Here is a 17,143-nt window from a genome sequence, read left to right on the forward strand (position 1 = left end):
AGCACTTTCCCATTTAATAATTCAAGCCAAGTACGTAAAGACCTTCATAAATTAAAGACGTAGCCTTTTTCTCTCAAATATATTAATATTTGATGTAGGTACGTGCTTAAATAAGAGTTGTGCTTCAAAGTACTTTTTGAGTCCTGAAGATTCCTTAAACATGGAATTATATTATTAGCTACAAAAAGGAAGACCTAATATTAAACCAGTGTCCGTATTTTACGTTGTAACCAGTATTTCATAAAAGTACAGTTTCTAACAATAGTTACCTATTTGTTTTACAAGGGGGCAAAGTTGTTTAACCGCACGTGGCACGTGCCAATATTGGTACCCGAGAAAGCGAAAGATTCCAATATTGAACCTGTGACTTCAAAAAGTGGAATCTTGAGCGTTGCGAGGATTTTAACCCTTAAATTGTTTTTGTCCGTTTTAAATGACGTCCTATAAAGTCTAGGCTAACTCAGATTCCTAGGCACTCTGGCGCAGGTGGCGTGATCCATACGGTCTAGCGACTATTCCTTTTATTTTTACGCACTTTCGCATCGCTTTATCTTATCAAAATTTGAAAAAAATACTTAGTTTAAAAATTACAACCGTGAGGTTTTTTTGCGCTTGTGACAAATGTCGTTGTTATGTAAGTATTTTAGTAATTTGTGCGTATTTTTCACTGAATTTTATTGAAATAATAATTAAGTTACTATTTAGTGTCATTCTTGTGAATAAATGACAAACATTTCATTATTATTTTTGAAGTTATAATATATGTCACTTTAAAGTGACACTGCCAGTTAGTACTAAATATTGTGTTTTTTCCATTTGTCACTTGTAACGGACATTGCCAACTTATTTAAACGAATATTTTTTTGTGTATTGTTAACATTAGGTGCATTTTTACAACAATATGGCTGGGCAACGTTTGAGGTCAAAGAAGATAATAGCTCTTCTACCACCTCCAGCTTCTAAAGACTCCGATTTAGAATCAGACAACGAAGAAAAAATAAGAATCTTAGCTAGAGAGTTTTTTAGAGACGACTGCAGCAGTAAATCTTCTTCTCCTAAAAGTATAGGTACCTGTTTATTTTTGCCTGGACTATATTTTTATTTTATTTATTAGGAAAACTCACAGATAAAGTTACTATTAGGCTTATAACATAGAAACAACGAGCCAATAACAAGTTTCCACAGATAGAAACTGGGCAAAGTACATCCGTGCAAAATTACAGAAAATTGTGTAATTTATTTAAAGATTATGTAATACATATCTATATATGAGTTCAAACAATGATTGAGAGCAAACAATAAAAGAAAGGAAAAAAGCAGTAACTTGTTATAGTGTTATTTGAGAGTTAACAGTGGGTGAAGTCTTGGGTCAGTAGTTTGCGTACTGATATAAAACTGTCAGAGATCAGATCGATGGCGTCATGATCAAATCAAATTTGATTGAAATATTTAGTGGATCTTATAATAAAGGAGTTTTTTCTGAAGTTAGCATTAGTGGCGAGGATATGGAATATTCGTTTAGTGCGAGACGCAAGGCGTGAGGGGACTACAAAGTGGGAACTTCAAGCTAGACAGCAGATCCGGACAGTCAACATAGTTTTGAGCATTTTTCATGACGTAGATTACGTTAGAGATATTGCGCCGGACATAAAGAGGTAGCACGTGTAGTTTCGGACAATGTTGAGTGTAACTTATTAAGTTTACGTTTTATTCTTCTATGTTAGCAATGTGCATGTGTAGTTGGCAATGTCCGTCCAAAGTGACGTCTTTATGTTAAGCAGTAGTTGGCAATGTCATTTATAAGTGACGCTTAAAAAAAACCATTTCCAATTTTTTTATGTTTTTTTTTCACACATTTTCCCCTTAATCTACCCTAACTGAACCTAAAACACCAATTTTCATTATAAAAATCCTGCGCGATCATAGAGTGGCAATTTAAGGGTTAAGGCACGAAGGTTAAACAAACTTTGCCACCGAGAAACACAAAATTTTTCACCACACCAACGCTAACAAAATATTGACTATAAAACATCACACTAAATCAAATCCATCAATCTATTAAAATTTATATGCAATTACTTTGCAATCTTGTGGATAAAATGCAATTTTGCTATCTGTTTTCGAATAGCAACGTAAGCCTTTACCAGTTGGTGTGGTGAAAATTAATTATTACTCCCGGTTAATACCCAGACGTATACATATACTTACAACAGAGTAGACTGTATAATAAAATTGTATAATCAGAACAACACCTAAAATATTTCACTATAGTTGATAGTTTATACCAATTTCTGGTCCAAACAGTTTTTTTTTAACTTTGCAAAAAAAAATACTTATTTATTTATTTACTCGTATGGCATCAATTCAAAAATAGGCAATTATTTCTACATTTTAAATGTCAATATTCAGAGACCTTAGCCAGTCAGCTGCATCGGGTGATCGGGTGTGAGATGCAACAAGTCTTCTGGCAGCCCTCGATATGAACGAAGGGGGCAGCTTTGATGAAATTCCATGTTTGTAAAATGAGATACAAAGGTAATTTATTCGTATTTTATGATGTTACGTATTAGTGCTGTTTCACCTTAAACAGCTTAAGTGTCATAAGGCATAAAGAAGATTTTGAACTTTATTTTTTAAATGGTTATGTATATAATAATATATCACGGTTTCGGGAATGATATTAATGTTTTGAGTTCATTTTGTATAATTCTGATCGACACGTGGGTTTGTAGGACGCGAAATTAATTCTAAAAATATCTTATGAGGTTTATGATTAGCAAAAAAGTTTAATATTACGCAACTTAACATGTAATAGTAATCCATACTAATATTATAAATGGGAAAGTGTGTGTGTCTGTTTGTTTGTCCGTCTTTCACGGCAAAACGGAGCGACGTATTGACGTGATCTTTAAGCGGAGATAGTTGAAGGGATGGAAAGTGACATAGGCTACTTTTTGTCTCTTTCTAACGCGTGCGAAGCCGCGGGCAAAAGCTAGTTATTAATAAATATGAACTGTCGCCTGCGGCACTTTCTGATCGTTACGACCGGCGACCTTCAAACCTTCAAGAAAAGAGCGTATACTATACACCCATCTTAGAGGCCGGCTACGCACCTCCAACCCTTTTGGTGTTTCAGGTGTCAATGGTCGGGCGCCACTGATCGCTTATATACCATCAGACGAGACGACCCATTTGCCTCTAATCGCATAATAAGTATATGAAATGTGACTACATATTTTAGTTTGACATTAATTCTCTCTTTGGTATTTATGGAAATATCTTTAACAATAACCTAACCTAACCACAAATTTAAAATTTTGAGAAAACCCCCGACTGTAGACCGATTTTCATGAAACATGGCCAAGAACCACTCCCGACTAACTCAGCTTTCAGACAAAAAAAACTAAATCTAAATCGGTTCATCCGTTCGGGAGCTACGATTCCACAGACAGACACACACAGACAGACAAACAGACAGACAGACAGACAGACAGACACGTCAAACTTATAACACCCCTTCGTTTTTGCGTTGGGGGTTAAAAATACAGACTTGCGTTCTCACGTGGGAAAGAACGTTGTAAAATGCAGCTATGTTCATCATCATCATTGATCGATCATAGCATCTACTGTAGATATTTAATCCGCGCTTGTGGGTTTACGGGTTCTCGCATCTCTATGAAGGTACGACATTCTGTATCAAAACCGCACACTTTGCTTGGTCTGACTTACTACTTACTTACTTGGCTGGCGCGATAACCCAAAATGAGTTTCGGCCTCCAACACAAGAGCACGCTACTTTGCTCGGTCTTGAGCGGTATAGCGCCAGCTTTCGCCGACGGCGAGCTCACGGAGGTCTACCTCCACTCTATCCGCCCAACGATGTTTTGGGTGTCCAGCAGGACGGCGTCCAATCGGTCTCCCCAAGTAGGCCCTTTTGACTGCCCGATCTTGGTCTAACTAGAGTACATAAATCAAAATGATTCTCATCAAAATGCAAAAACTCTCTAAACCGATTTAACTACTAAGTATAGGTATTCATATTTTATAAAAACAATATTTTATACAATTCCATCATACGTCACACCACCTGTGTCAACATCCTCATACATTGTCTAGAATAAAAACAATAAGCCCGCCCCAGATACCGAGGTCACACCGCGTCCTAGCAATGCCGTTTGGACACCTGTGTACATTCTTGTGCTCATTTCAAAAGTATTTTACCCCTTGTGGTGACAGCTTAAGAATTTCACCACACCTTCCAAGGATACGAGTATATGTACAAATATGGCTAAGAACATGCACTCCCGACTAATTCAGCTTTCAAACAAAACTAAATCTAAATCGGTTCATCCGGTCACACACACAGTCAAACAAACAGACAGACAGACACGTCAAACTTATTACACCCCGTCGTAAAAACGGATTGGATCGGATTCACCGGTTGACCACGAACGCTGTAAAGTGTTCGAAACGTCGTTATATATTGTAAATTCATTATACCTACGCGATTATATAATCTGTTTCCATAGTTTTATTTGAAAACTACCTATACCTGTGAAATTTTACCAGTTTCATTTACTATTGTAAAATGTTTCGATTTACTATTGTAAAATGTTTCGATATAATGCTTGTTTGCGTGAATGCTAGACACATATTTTCCATGGAAAATATGTGTTGACATCAAAATCCTGTTGTATTGTAATGGGTACAGTCTGACTAAAACGAGTCGAAATAAAACGGAACCCTAAAAGTAGCAACATCATAGTGTTGTCCCCGTTTTCTCAGACGTACTCGTATTTATTTGAAAGAGATGACACTACTAAGTTTTCACTTTTTAATTTCTACTCTTTTTAGTCAGACTGTAGTTCAGCAATTCCCGAAAAGTCTGTACATTTGGATCACGTCTCCGATTTTGATAAAAATTGGTAGGCTAATAGAGTCGATGATGCTGAGCAAGATCCACTAGGTTTCCCAAAATGTCCTAGGTTGTTTGTATGAAACTTTCCTTTTTTGTTACCGAAAATGTATAGAAATCTGGTAACAAAAAAGGAAAGTTTCATACAAACAACCTAGGACATTTTGGGAAACCTAGTGGATCTTGCTCAGCATCATGGACTCTATCAGCCTACCAATTTTTATCAAAATCGGAGACGTGATCGAAATGTACAAACTTTTCGGGAATTGCTCAGTTATGAAATTGCATTGAGCATTGAGTTCTGAATGGTTCACGTTTAGTTTCATTAGACTTAGATCGTCCGGCATATTAGACCGTGATTACCTCTTTGATTTTCGTTGAGCTCCTGATTTTTGGAGACACAGTTCCATGTAGGTACATAAATCATGATACTCGTAATCAAAAAGATCACAGTCAATCCAATATGTTAGAGTAAGTTCCGAAAAATAGGAACCCCTCTTGAAAAACCACTTTACAGTCCCATTTCTCCAAATGACTTAATAGCCAATTACGAGTTATTAGTTTTCCCGACGCTATAGTACCAGGGACCCATAAATTCATGGAGTTTGCATTAAGGCGACACGGGACGCACCTGAGCTGCGTAATTGGAAGCTGATGCCTCGGGTTTCTGAGTGCCTAGTCATTTTTTAAGACCTTATTTTTTATAATATTTAAAGATTTGCAAAATAAGTAACCAGCAGGGCTAGCACACGATTTTTCTAATTGTATGAATGACATAAGAACGGGTATATTCTCGCGCCAATCATGTGCTAGCCCTGCACATCTTGTTCGAGAGATCGTATCACTATAATTTTTCCAGGTAACTTATAATAAAAAAAATATTTTCGTCACTTTTTTAGGGTTCCGTAGTCAACTAGAAACCCTTATAGTTTCGCCATGTCTGTCTGTCCGTCCGTCCGTCCGTCCGTCCGTCCGTCCGTCCGTCCGTCCGTCCGCGGATAATCTCAGTAACCGTTAGCACTAGAAAGCTGAAATTTGGTACCAATATGTATATCAATCACGCCGGCAAAGTGCAAAAATAAAAAATGGAAAAAATGTTTTATTAGGGTACCCCCCCTACATGTAAAGTGGGGGCTGTTATTTTTTTTCATTCCAACCCCAACGTGTGATATATTGTTGGATAGGTATTTAAAAATAAATAAGGGTTTACTAAGATCGTTTTTTGATAATATTAATATTTTCGGAAATAATCGCTTCTAAAGGAAAAAAAGTGCGTCCCCCCCCCCTCTAACTTTTGAACCATATGTTTAAAAAATATGAAAAAAATCACAAAAGTAGAACTTTATAAAGACTTTCTAGGAAAATTATTTTGAACTTGATAGGTTCAGTAGTTTTTGAGAAAAATACACAAAACTACGGAACCCTACACTGAGCGTGGCCCGACACGCTCTTGGCCGGTTTTTTCTCCTCGTGAAGATAGATATTGTACATATAAATGGACTTCTGAAAACATGGTTAATTATCAATATTATCATCAATCACTGTGAAATATGTGATTCCGTGATTGAAACTGATACACAGTGATCTATCCGGTTCGAATGACCAAACAAAACGTTTAAACTTTTAATTATTTAGAACGTGCCTAACTTATATATATTTGTTCCTGAGTCATGGATGTTTTCTATGTATATAAGTAAGTATGTTTATCGTCGCCTGGCACCCATAGTACAAGCTTTGCATAGTTTGGGGTTGCTGGGTTGATCTGTGTAAGGTGTCCCCACAATATTTATTGTTTTTTTTATATAAGTACCTATATAAATTCTCACTATCTAGTTTCGTAAAGTGGCTTTCTGACTTGTCATTAATCATTAAGTGCGTTTTCTCATTATCCGAACCGATATCGCATGTAGGAAGGATTTCAAAGGCAAAAATCAAAGATGGCGGCTTAAATATATGGGATATCGGTCCTACATCCGATATCGGATAATGTGAAAACTTATTAACGTTTCGCCTAATCTAAGGTACTTACAAAGGGACCAGTGCCAACCTGTCCTCGTAAGACCGCCATAATTGTAAAAGTACAAATTATATTAAAGTTTTGAGTGTATTTTAGTAATACACTGCTGACTGTACTAGCTACACCGTTGGTATGTAACTTACCCGCTAGTTCAGGGGTTTGTTTCGCCCCCAGTTGCCATGGTGACGGCCTCGGCGCGACCTGCAAATAAAAAAGTACCGTTAATTATCTCCAGTCGAAAAATAGTCCAAATGTACAATCGAGGTATACGGCCATTGTGCTGGTTTCCGTTACATACGGGATAGCAAATGAAATAGGCATTGATTGGTGTATTTTAGTAATACACTGCTGACTGTACTAGCTACACCGTTGGTATGTAACTTACCCGCTAGTTCAGGGGTTTGTTTCGCCCCCAGTTGCGACGGCCTCGGCGCGACCTGCAAATAAAAAAGTACCGTTAATTATCTCCAGGAAAAACAGTCCAAATGTACAATCGATAGGTATACGGCCATTGTGCTGGTTTCCGTTACATACGGGATAGCTCAGATGGACTAACATGGCAATCTTACGTTGGTTCGTTGGGTGACGACATTCGGTAAATTGAGGGTCACAACTGGATGAGACTAGCTCAGGACCAGGACAAGTGGCGTACTAGAAGAGAGGCCTATGCTCAGCAGTGGGCGACAAAGAGCTCATATGATGTTTCCAACCAAAACGTCTTTGTCGAATACCATAAAGATGCCTTCACGTCATATAGCGAGAACTTTGACTAGACGAATAGATTTGTTAATATTAATTCTCTCTACATCTTCTAAATCAATTATAATCATTATATCACGAATGTTTTCAATTACAGCAAATAGCATATTCCAATTAGTGAAATGAACTCTAAACCGAATATAATTTAGCGAAATAATTCGAATTCTGTACAAAAACAAATGAATTTCAGACTTGGAAATGAATTTGGAATAAATTTGAATTGTGATCTTAGTGACCGGCCACACCAGAGCGTTGCGTGTCTCGGGGCACGCAACGGGCGTCCGCGCCACGCCGCTTCAGTGTAATTCAAAAAACGCCTCCTCAGTACATTTTGTATAGGAAAGACGTAAGACGCGCCCCAGGTGGCGTGGCGGCGGCGGGGCGCGCGCCGCGCCGCTTGGCGGCGCGCCTTACGTCCTTCCTATACAAAATGTACTGAGGAGACGCTTTTTGAATTACACTCAGGTGGCGTGGCGCGGACGCCCTTTGCGCGCCCCGAGACACGCGACGCATAAGTGGGAACGCTGCCTTAAAGGTCCCTTGAATAGGGAGAGTATTTGAAAGAGATTTTGTGGTGAATTAATGTAATATTATGGATTTTCAGAATGTTAAGAAAAATAGAGTGAATCACGACGAATCTATACAATATCTACAATTATTTACATAAATTTTAAATATGTAGGTATTTAACATAAATTATTTCTTTACGATATTAATAAGCCCTGGTAGCCAAGCGGTAAGTACGTGCGACGTGCGACTTTCGTTCCAGAGGTCGCGGGTGCGAAATGTCATTCGATATTTGCCAGTAGCTTTTCGGTGAAGGAAAGCATCGTAAGAGAAACCGGACTAATTCCAATAAGGTCTAGTTTTCCCTTTGGGGTGGAAGGTCTCAAATCTTGGGATTAGTTGTCAAAGCGGAACCCAGGCTCCCATGAGCCGTGGCAAAATGCCGGGCTAACGCAAGGAGGATAATGACTTCTTCACGATATACCGGAATATTTGCGTCTGTATAAATACGTCTTTTGAATATATCTCCTAAACGGAACATTTCTGAACTATTGCAACCCTCTACGTTCAAAGTATGGTCATCAAACTTTAAAAATTGAAACAAAATCTACTTTCAGAAGGCTTCTTAAGCCGCTTCGAAAAATTCTTTCAAATCAAGTAAAAACTGACGAAATCGGTTAACATCATAAAGAATTATCCCTAAAAACAAATATATATATATATACAGGTCGCGCGAATTAGTTAACGAATTCACCGAGAGATGGCGCTTTAACTATACTTCTAGTCAAGTCTTTACAGTTTTAAAAGAAACATGATTTTAACTATTGAAAGTTTGTACGGAATATGGATACGGAACCCTCGGTGGGCCAGTCCGACTCGCACTTGGCCGGTTTTTTTAAGTAGGTACCTAAAAGTACAGAGTACAGTTATTTGTACACTGTAAATATCCAAAGGAGTACAAAATGTCAATAATTGAAGCCAATTTAAACTGCCAATCGCTAAAGCAATTGCGCTGATGAGCGCTAATGAAAGCCTTTTACAGTGAACGGATTATTCATTAAACCTTTTTGATGCACTGCCCCAGATTTTCCAAGGATAATCATGATTCGCTTGCCTTTATCCTTTAGGCATATAGGCTAGTTTAGTTTCCTACTTTAGTCAAATCAGCTTCTTTTTATGAACTGTCAAAACGATTTGCTAATATGGAATTACTATGAAATACTGAGGAGTGACGTCACGGTCAATTCATTTTTATATACTTCTCTTTAACTTATTAAATAGAAATTATGTTTAAAAATAACTGTCTATATTTTTCTTCTAATTATGTGGGGTAGGCTTGTGCCGTTTCGTTCGTTGATCGGAGCGCTCCGATCTCGTTCAATCGCTCCCACGAACTAGTTCGCTCTTTTAGGTCTTTTGCTCATTTAGTTCAGCCAGACCAGCGACCACTGCGGTCGGAAAGATCAGAACGAATGGGACCGAATAGTGTCAAAATGACACGAATAGTCCACAGATAGTAACATTCCGGGCCGAAAGGTTGTAAGTAACTGAAGTTTAATATGAAAACTTGACTTTTTTTGTTGCTCTGCTAAGTAGCTCTCGCTCTCGGTCGGCGCAGTCACACATTCGTTCTCGATCCAAACCGCTCGCGCTCGCCGATCCTATACTGAACTAAATGAGCAAAGACCGATTCTCAGACCACGGAAAGATTTAGTTCATTTCGGTCATTGATGGGATTTTATTCCTAACAGTTCATAGTTCGTGAACGACACAAGCCTAATGTGGGGCTTTACTTCTTGCACTGCATAAAATATTTTATTTTAAGTATATTAGGAATCTAATAGCCACCTGGGGTCGGCGCAGCGCATCTTTTTTAACCCCCGACGCAAAAACGACGGGGTGTTATAAGTTTGACGTGTGTGTCTGTTTGTTTGTCTGTCTGTGGCATCGTAGCTCCTGAGCGGATGAACCGATTTAGATTTAGTTCTTTATGTTTGAAAGCTGAATTATTCGGGAGTGTTCTTAGCCATGTTTGGTGAAAATCGGTCTACTATGTCGGGATTTTTAATTTTTTTTACACGACTGCCCCAAAAAAATAGTATTGTCGTTCATTTTACGCTCCCCTTAGTCGTGTTTTAATTTATCGGCTCTCGTTTCGAACTTCCTCTTTTCCGCACTCGTATTGTATCGTACTATTCTTAAAATCTATCAATAACCCAATAAAGTCGTAATCTGCCCCAGTTTCTCGCTCACTGGAGCGGGAATCAAAGGCCCGCTCGGAATAGTCGGAATGTACATTCCTTTGCGCCTGATACTTAAGAAATTTCAGCCAAAAAGATTCATTACAGAGAATAATTTTTTTTACTGATGATATACACCAATAAGGTTTATTATGTCACCATAATGGCTAAAGTCAAATCCGCAATCCTACGGACTACATTGACAAATGACTGGCAGGTAAAGTGTAACCAAGAACAGCAAAATAAAAATATGTCGGTCGATAACAATATATCGACAAGTTGTAAAGTACACATAACAGACTAGTTTAAATCAATAATAAGTATGTTAGTTTCAATAAGAGGTACAAATTTTGGTTTGTTCGATTTTCGAGGTAGTGGATAACATGCATTTTTAACCACTAGTTTTAAAGCATAAAAAGGTTTCCGAGCCGGTAAAAAATAAAATACCCTGTCCGACGATAACTTTACTAGGTAGTCTTTATTATAAAACATTATTCATTCCCAGCCGGTGTATTATGCTTCCAATTTGATCACATCTATGTAGATAAAGTATCCGTCACGCTTTGGCAACAATTTTTTTTTTTCATTTATTTTTTCACATTAATACGCAAACGACATTTTACGTTAAAGCCTTAAATATCACCCATTTTGTTCCCTTCGGGGCACTGCCCTTTGCAAAGGACATCCTATTGAAATATGGCAGTTTAGGGACCTGCGTCCTTATTAGAAAGGTTACAAGTAAAGTAAAGCTAGGATATAGATATGGGAATTGTGGGCGTATCGTACCGGAACTATGCCAGAACCTTCAATGGTTGATGAGATTTTTTAATTCCATATTTATATCACAGAGTTTTATTGGACAAAACTCCAAAACTGATTACAAATCATAGAATTCCGCCTCACCTGTTATTTCAAACAAACTGTCACATTAGACAGACACAACCGCACATACATATACACTACACTTCACACACACACACACACGCGCACTCACTCACACACATTACATTATGCAAACCAACAAGCCATATCTAGATACACTTATGTACTTTAGTAGCCTAAGTGCTTACTTCATAAGCAGCAGTGTTTTTTTTTTGTCTTCATTCCCAACCATTTTTTTTTGTTACCACTTAGCTTTTGCATTTTTATTGTATACCTACTTGTGGACATATGTTATTGGCCATGTTAATGGTTCCTTACGTTATAAATTTATTTCTTGTATTGCTGTTGACGCCCCAAAATAAATAACAGAAAATAAAATATTAAAAAAAAAACATTAGATTCAGAAACCACCACTTGGTTACCACTTACCACTGACCAATTGACCATGCAGCAAGGCTAGCACATGATTGGCGCTACAGTATGTCACCGCGACATAGGTCACGTCTTTGTCTATTATCAATGACATAAGGACGGGTAATCTATGTCCTGCACGGGTAGCATGGTCGCGCAATAGACGATAAAATATCAGACCGTTCCTATCGCACTATCAGTAAGTGCGATAGGAACGGCCAGATGTTTTATCATTTATCGCGCGACCATAATTGCCTGCCTGAGCTCAGTGTAGTTGTTCATCTTTCAGCATTACATGCCCATATCATGCTAATCTGCTTCCTCTCACCCTCTCTGTCACTGGCGCTACTCTCAGGCTTCTCCTTACATACTCATTCCGAATCCTATCCCGTCTTGTCACACCACACATCCAGCGCAACATTCTCATTTAATTAGAATAGAATAGAATAGAAAAACGTTTATTGCAGAAACCATCATACAGCATCACATACATTTTTAAAAAAAGAGAGAAAAAGAGAGATCTTATGAACTAAATACTTAAAACTATATTGCTTATTACAATACAACAAACGATGCTGATGCTGCAGATAGAGGCCACAAAAGGACTCCACTCAGCATATGCTCCAGCATATAATGCTACAGCGCTGGTCTTCCGTGAAGCCCAGGAACTAAGAAGATAGCTCAGAAAACTAAAGGCAGTGTCAATATAAGGAACAAAAAAAGTAATTTGATTAAAATAAGGAAGTGGATAGCAATTATTTGAATAATAATTCACATGCAGACTTCTCTCATCTTTCTTCTTAACGGCCCAGCACTCACTTCCATACTCTCAAAAATATACATACCAACTAAAATATTTAAAATGGAATCAAAAATCAAAATCAAAACAATTTATTCAGCAAATAGGCCACAGGGGCACTTTTACACGTCACATGTACATATTTAGAAAATATTTAAAATTGAATTGAAATTACAATTGATACTATTATATACTAATTCTAAGTTCTAACTAAAGTTAACTCTATACAATTAATTAGAGATGTAGAAGGTCTCTAAATGTTGAATTACAACCAAGAACTACACTAAATATAAAAAAGTACAAATACAAATACCTAGAGTACCTATTTAATTTAATTTCATTCTGCATATGTACATCTTTATATTTTTTTTATTTAAAATCATAGTTTACTCTTGTTACCAAACAATATGTTAAAGTTTCCCACCAATTACTATTAATCTAAAGATCTCTAATTACTTACTATCTTCCAATAAGTAAGCCACTATCGTGCGAGCGGGACAACACGATGCTCGTATAGCGACGTCCCTCTCTCACCTATGGAGTTAACCTTCTAGGTCATAAACCAGGTCTGAACTGACACTACAATGAAGTCATTATACAACGATGTATGGATCGCAACATTGTCTGAGAAATTCGCAGATATATTTCTAAATAGAATTCGCATGTATTTATTTTTTAAAGACGAGCCTATCAAGCACACGCATGATTTAGGTATTTAGAATTGGTATGTAGAAATGTAAACGTGTATAAATAAATATATATTATACTTAATGAAGAACTGATAGGTCTCGGGTTCGAACCCCGGGTCGTACCAATAAGTTTTTCGGACCGTGTGTGCGAAATGCCGTTTGACATTTGCCAGTCGCTTTTCGGTCAAGGAAAACATCGTGAGGAAACCGAACTAATTGCAATAGGGCCCAGTTACCCTTTGGGTTGGAAGGTTAGATGGCAGTCGCTTTCGTAAAACTAGTGCCTACGCCAAATCTTGGCATTGTTGTCAATGGGGTCCCCCAGGCAAATGCCGGGATAACGCAAGGACGATGATGATTGTTTCATACCTACACCCGGTTTTTACCAGAACTGAGATTAGTATCAGTCACTTTTGCATTACAATCATTACAAAGCCAAAATAACTACTACAGGGGGGTTACCATGACGTACTAAAGACGTTCAGTTTAGGTTGAGAGAAAGGGACACAGCTATAGCAGTTACATTAGCTCCGTCCCTCTCTCTTAACCTAAACTGAACGGCTTTAGCACGTCATGGTAACCCCCCTGAACTTTCAAAGCGTTTTTTTTTTTAATATTTGTCATATTGTGTCAAAAATAACTTCCGTCTGTATTTCTAAAATTATCAAGTGTTTTATTTACATTACAATAATTTATTTCAGGAAACGTATCAATGCCTTGCGTGCAAATTTTTAAATATTTGCGTGATCCATTAAACAACATATCTACGGCAATATTGCATTGCAAGCTTCCACGATACACTTTTTGCCAAAGCCATTGAACTTTACGCCACAATAGCAATATTGATTCTTACATCACTGGCTCAAGGTCGAGAATTGCGTGACTGGGTTATGTAAAGTCGTAAGCGAGTTCAAGGTTTGTTTGATCTTGCGTTTCCTTGGTTTTTGCTAGGGTTAATACAATCTTAGGAGATTTTAGATTACTTCGAATGTTTAATCTTTTATTTACATGACTAGCTTGTTCCCGCGGCTTCGCCCGCGTACTAAAAGTAATCTTATTTAAACGTTGAACTTTGAACCCCCATTTCACCCCTTTAGGAAGTGAATTTTGAAAAATTCATTCTTAGTGTTCCTCTATACCTTATAAGGAACCTGCGTGTCAAATTTGGAATCTCTCGGACCAGCGGTTTCGGCTGTGCGTTGATATGTCAGTCAGTCAGTTAATCAGTTTTTCTTCTTTTACATATTTTGAAGTCATAAACAAGTTAAGCATTAAACTTAATAGCATCTAAAATCGGCACCTTGAACATTGTACCAAGGGTGCTGGCGACATTTCCTTGCTGTATCGCAACACAACGTTGAGCGAGGAGGTCGCCAGCTCTTCAGTCACCAGTTTCATCAACCAGACGCTTAAACCTTATGAGCTCTAGGACATCGTGGACCTACAGCTTCAACGCTTAAAGGTACAGTCAGCTGCAGAGAAAAGTCCCCCTTGCATACAAATTTGTTCTTTTTTGTACTGGGTCTACTTTTTAAACCCTTAAAATTTGAAAAAAACCCCCGGCCGCGACATAGTGGACCGATTTTCATGAAACATGGCTAAGAACACTCCCGACTTACTCAGCTTTCAGACAAAAATAACTAAAAATCAATCAAGTGCGGGTAGTTCGAAAAACTCGTACAGCTAGAAGATGTTGATACAACTCCCAGCCAGTCTACCCGTGACCACGGACGTAATGTCATGTCCGAAACGTCGGGTTAAATATAAAACGTAAGTTTTACGCGATTAAGTCCCGTTTTAATTTAATAATATGAGTGAAGATCGTGTTAGTTTAAATCAATATAAAAATAACTAAATCCAAATCGGTTCATCCGTTCGGGAGCTACGATGCCACAGACAGCCACACACACAGACAGACAGACAGACAAACAGACAGACAGTCAGACAGACAGACAGTCAGACAGTCAGACAGACAGACAGACCGACAGACAGACAGACACACACACAGACAGACACGTCAAACTTATAACACCCCGTCGTTTTTGCGTCGGGGTTAAAAACGACGGGGTGTTATAAGTTTGACGTGCTGTCTATCTGTCTGTGTGTGTGTCTGTCTGTGGCATCGTAGCTCCCGAACGGATGAACCAATTTCGATTTAGTTTTTTTTTGTTTGAAAGCTGAGTTAGTCGGGAGTGTTCTTAGCCATGTTTCATGAAAATCGGTCCACTATGTCGCGGTCGGGGGTTTTTTGAATTACATCATTTATTTAGTTTTAAGAATAATCCTTCAAGTATATATTTCACTTAGTCAGAATCAAATCCCAGGTTTGTTTTTTAATTTACTGAACCTACTTTGATGAAATGCAATAAATAATATCATAACATAAGCCTAATAATACAGTCTAATTTACTGCCCTGTTTACAGGAAACACCCGGTAAATGGTACATGGTTGTTGACACGAAAGTTCACTGAACGAAATCTATTTCTGACCTAAACCTTGATCAGTCACTATTCGCAATTACGCTAAAATTAAACTAAGACGATCTCCAAGTTTCTCAATTAGGTTCAAAGCAGAGCTAAAGACTTGAGAACTTTGACAATCTATTTATAAAATGTCTGGGGCACTGAAGTGAAGATTCAGAGATCAAATCATTGTTTTTTTTTAATTAGTTCTTGATTGAAATTTCTTTTTTTTGTGGTTTTCTTGCCGTAATAAAATATGGTAGTGTTTTTTTTCGGTTAATTGAACAGTAATAAATAATATAAAATAAGACTTTAAAAAAGGGTCTAGTAGCCTATTTTCACGAAATGTTGGTAAGGCCTGGGAGGCTCGGAGCGTTCAGTTCAGCGTGGCGGACGAGCGTGCGTCCACCCTTTACGGCTCAGCCACGACATTGGGCTAAGCGCGACAGCGGTGAGCGGCGGCCATACATTGGAGCGAGACACAGCGATGGGACTTTTCATTCGCACGTATGGCTGCCGCTCACCGCTATCGCGCTTAGACCAATGTCGTGGCTGGGCCGAAAGCAACGTCGACTGCGGACACTTGTATGAACTTCAATTGTTTGACATACACGCCGCACGCCACGCTGCACGCCGAATGAGCGTGCGATTACGGTTCATTACAACCAAATTTTATAATACCATATTCCTAAAACGTCGCAATACCAAAACAGATTAGTCTCATAATGTCTAAAACTCGAAATGACTACTTCTCAAATTACCGTATTCTCAAAATGTCTAAAAGTCAAATTAACTTAAAACCAAAACTTCACTTCCTCAAATTGCCTAAAATGCAGTATCCACGAAAACTGTATTTTTACAGTTTTTCATAAATAGTTAGCATTAATTAACAAAAGGAATAATAAAATTAATAATAAAACACATTGCAAGAATATAATGCACACTGTAAATAAAATTTTAGATATTCTGAGAAAGTATCATTTTGAATTTTGGTTATTATGAAACTAATAAATTTCGGTTATTAGGTGTAATCGGCCAATGTCATTTTGGCATTTTGATGTACTGTAAATTGGTATTTTTGTAATTTTAAACATTTTACGACTAATCCGTTTTAACATTACGACATTTTAAGAACATGGTATTATAAAATTTGGTTGTAACGAACCGTAATCCAGCGTGCACTCAGGCCGTACACTATAAATTATGGCAGATTATGGATTTTTTAATTTTTTAATTTTTATGTGCAGTAATTTTTTAACCCTCGACGCAAAAACGACGGAGTGTTATAAGTTTGACTCGTTTCGAACTTCCTTTTTTTCGCACTAGTATCGTAATGTCCTATTATAATTTGACAAAAAATAATGAAAAATATTTAAAAACTTAACTTTTTTGAATATTCTTAATGCTAATTACGATAGCTACAATCGGAGGTCCGAAAAAAAACCAAAAACTTTTATTACT

General features: G+C 37.7%; 1 protein-coding gene across 1 annotated transcript in view; it reads right to left on the reverse strand.

Moving 5' to 3' along the window:
- The window catches only part of LOC125235742, a 303,327-nt gene that overhangs the window by 97,299 nt on the left and 188,885 nt on the right, over nt 1-17,143 (reverse strand). Inside the window, exon 2 of the mRNA XM_048142321.1 lies at nt 7,076-7,133. The gene's annotated coding sequence lies outside the window, so the exon portion shown is untranslated. The remainder of the gene's footprint in view (nt 1-7,075; nt 7,134-17,143) is intronic.

The sequence above is a fragment of the Leguminivora glycinivorella genome, chromosome 18, assembly GCF_023078275.1.
Source record: "Leguminivora glycinivorella isolate SPB_JAAS2020 chromosome 18, LegGlyc_1.1, whole genome shotgun sequence".
NCBI classification, from domain to species: Eukaryota; Metazoa; Arthropoda; class Insecta; order Lepidoptera; family Tortricidae; genus Leguminivora; species Leguminivora glycinivorella.